Genomic DNA, 3,887 nt, shown 5'->3' with positions numbered 1-3,887 from the left:
TTTCATGCCCGTTGCTGGTTGGCTAACTAGCAACAGGGTCTTGCCAGCCAATGGAATTGTGTGATTACAAGCCAGGGGAATCCCATAAAAGAGGGCTCCCCTGACCCAGAGAGCCAGTCCGGATTTACTTGATGCCTTGCCAATAAACCGAGAGCTGACTGTCACTCGACTCGTGTCTTACTGCCTGCGCGATCTAACAGAAACTCATCAAGGAGAGAAGCAACCTAGAACTTAGGAGAAATTTCCTAACAGTGAGAATAATTAACTAGAGGAATGCTTTGCCTTCAGAAGTTGTGGATGCTCCATCACTGGAGGTTTTCAAGATGAGATCGGACAGCCATTTGTCTGAAACAGTATAGGCTTTCCTGCTTGAGCAAGAGGTTGGACTAGAAGACCTCCAAGGTCCCTTCAAACTCTGTTCTGTTCCACTTCTTCAAGACCAAATATAAATCCAGGAGCATTCTATCAGCTAGAGCAGTGATGGCAAACCTTTTAGAGACCGAGTGCCCAAACTGAAAACCAAAACCCACTTACGTATCGTCGGGTGCCGGGTGGGCGTGGCCCATTGACTGGGTGTGGCCCATTGGGTGGGTGTGGCTGCGGTGGTAACGGCAGACTGGGTGGGACTAAAAATTTCAATCAATCAATTCCAACTTTGTGAGATCTTTTTTTTCCTGCGAAAAGTTGAAATTCATTGATTGATTTAACCTTTTTTTTTTTTTTGCACACAGCGGTGGAGGCCTAAAGTGAAAAGGTTTTATAAAACCCAGCTGAAGGCCTAGGACTGGGGCGACGGCGCACGTGCCCACAGAGAGGGCTCTGTGTGCCACCTGTGGCACCCGTGCCATAGGTTCAGAGCTAGAGGATTGCCACAAGTAATAACAACCATGTTTAAAGTCCTAAACTCCATTTGGGGCAGAGATTTATATAGGATGAGAAAACTTCCACATCACCCTTGCCATTCATGACTCCAACCATTCCCGAGCTGTCACTCAACCCTAAAATTACAAGACAAAAGACAATCTAAGCCATTCTACCTACATCTAGGATGAAACAGACAAATCATGTCTTTTGCTGGCAACTTAAAAATAGCCATATCCAACTCCTGCAACTGTTCTTCATATATTTTAGTCTCCAGGCCTTTAATCATCCTAGTTGCTTTTCTATGCACTTTTTTCCAACGTCTCATCACATTGAAAAAAAGATGTTAGGACTTTGGGAAAAGTGCAGAGAAGGGAAGCTAGGATGATTAAAGGGCCTGGAGACTAAAACGTATGAAGAGCTGTTGCAGAAATGGGTTAGTCTAGAGAAAAGAAGGACTAGAGGTGACATGATAGCACTAATCCAATATTTGAGGGGCTGCAACAAAGAAGAGGGGGTCACATTATTCTCCAAAGCACCAGAGAGCAGGACAAGAAACAATGGTTAGAAACTGATCAAGGGGAGAAGCAACCTGGAATTAAGGAGAAACTTCCTAACAGCGAGAACAATTAACCAGTGGAACATCTTCGTAAGTTGTAGATGCTTCATCACTGGAGGTTTTTAAGAAGAGACTGGACAACCATTTGTCTGAAATTGTATAGGGCGAACCTTTTAGAGATTGAGTTCTCAAACTGCAACCCAAAACCTACTTATGCATCGCCGGGTGCCGGGTGGGCATAGCCACCGAGTGGGTGTGGCCACCGAACTGTCAGCTCTCGCTTGTTGGCTTGCTGTCTGCTTCGACTTGTGCTCGCTCTCTCGCTGTCTGCAGCAAATGCTGCTTCCGCCGAAAGTTGCTCCTTTTATAGCCTCTTGCCAATTCTCAGACTGTGCATGCAGGGAGAGCTGCACATGCGCGGAGAGGAGGAGGGAGCAGCTCGGCTCAGCAATGGCTCACGTGCCACCAGAGACGGCTCCACATGCCGCCTGTGGCACGCGTGCCATAGGTTCACCACCACAGGTATAGGATCTCCCGCTTGAGCAGGGGGTGGGACTAGAAGACCTCCAAGGTCCCTTCCAGTGCTATTCTGATTGACTGAATACTAAAGAAAATCCCCTCAAGGTAGATAACTCTCTTACAGCCTCTTAACAACCCATCACTCAAAGTCAGGACCTGGGTATGGAAAGAGGCAGATGATCACCCTCTCAGAGAGAGATCACCTCTTTTCAATTTGACCCCTTAAAGCAGGGGTGTCAAACTCAATTTCATTGAGGGCCGCATCAGCATTGCGGTTGCCCTTGGGGGGGCAGGTGGGTGTGGCCAGGATGGGTGCGGCCTACTGGGTGGATGTGGATGGAGTCGGTGTGGCCTACTGGGTGGGCATGGCTAGCTCTACATCGTTCACGTCAAGGGTGCCTGTGGGGGCCTGGGCAGGAGTGGGACAGATCTGAGGGTCTCTGGCAGAACGGGGTGGAACCGGGGCAAGCGCCAAGGCATGGTCCATTTCTTCATTCCTCACAAAGGGTGACACCTCCCCAGCATGCACCCAGGGGGCGGGGCCGACACGGCAGGGGCTGGTTCCTTGCTGTTTCTAGACTGTCTTGTGGAGCTAAGACTGAATGTGTTTCAGCATAGATGGCCACCACAAAATTGTACATTGGCTCCCGGCTGGCCTGGGCCAGGGCCAAGGCAGTGGGAGCCGTTCCCTCACTGTTTCCAGGATGGCTTCGTGGGCCACATGAAACCACTTCGTGGGCCGCATCCGGCCCCTGGGCCTTGTGTTTGACATGTCTGCCTGAAAGCAAAACGTTGTTCACACACTTTTGAGACAAAGCCCAAATCTTCCTAGGCTTGGTTTCAATAGGTGGCCACACCTTCAATTGCTCTGCTGTCTTTCACCCTGTGAAATAAACTCATCATCCCCTTCAAGCAGTGTGTCCTGTGTGCTAACTGACCCAGCTTAACAGCTCTAAGAAGAGAAATAGTATCTATGTCAAGCGCAAGAAGTGAGGAAGCCAGGCGGTTTAAACGACTCCAGGTTTATGACAGGCTAATGCTCTCTACAAGAATCTGAACTACTAATGGTCAGTTGACCGGAATCAATGGAACTCAAGGTGGGCTAGATTAAGATCTCTTGTGGGCGCAAAAAGACTCAAGATTAATAATGCTCTTCTTTCCTCTCTGGAGCTCAGCCTGGTCATCTCTTACACTTGAACGGTTTAAGGTGTCCATTCTACCCGTTTGCTCTTTCTGGAAATTCAGGGAGATTGGCAAACTACATCCACAACGTCATTCTTTGGTCCTGTTTGAAATGTGGACAGTGTGAGTGGCGAGTTATATGGGCGTCTAACTCTTCTGATGATTCTAGGCAGCTGACAACAAAATCTGATGATTCTAGGCAGCTGACAACAAAACTAGTTAAAAAAATAATGGAAAACAAAACAACCCTTCCCTGCCCAACTCTAGCATAAGACCCATCATTCTTGCTGGTCAACCTCCATCCATGCCCAAGGCTTGGGGGAAGAGTCAGCTCTTTGCATTCCTCTGATGTAAATGTTTAAATCCTCCAGTTTAAAGCCGAGGATAAAACATTTATTTCTTGCAGTCAGGTAGCTACACTTAATGTTAAATTCATTTCACAGTTATGCTCGTGGAGAGAAGCCTGGTTCAGTGCCAGCATGGGGATTCATAGGGGACCCTCCCCAGCTTACTGACACATATAGGTTTTGTCTTGCTTCTTTATTGCTGGGCTGTACAATTTTATCTTTTGCTTCATGCCTGGGACGGACGTCAGTTTTCCACCTGGGAAAATCCTCTGTACGATGTTTAAATCATCGGTTTATTTGGTATGTAAAGACAGAGAGCAGCTCTGACCAAATGTTATAGGGCCCAGCATAGGGCTTTTATGAATATTGGGATTTTTCATTAGGATCAGAGGATTGATTCCTTAATTTTTACAATACCG

General features: G+C 47.6%; 1 protein-coding gene across 1 annotated transcript in view; it reads left to right on the top strand.

Annotated features, from left to right (window-relative positions):
• Positions 1–3,887, top strand: part of LOC107290817 (1-phosphatidylinositol 4,5-bisphosphate phosphodiesterase beta-2) — a 42,210-nt gene that overhangs the window by 11,045 nt on the left and 27,278 nt on the right. The window lies entirely within an intron of this gene.

This window comes from Protobothrops mucrosquamatus, unplaced genomic scaffold, assembly GCF_001527695.2.
Source record: "Protobothrops mucrosquamatus isolate PMUCROS unplaced genomic scaffold, P.Mucros_1.0 scaffold972, whole genome shotgun sequence".
NCBI lineage: Eukaryota > Metazoa > Chordata > Lepidosauria > Squamata > Viperidae > Protobothrops > Protobothrops mucrosquamatus.
This window is presented reverse-complemented; position numbering and strand designations above follow the sequence as displayed.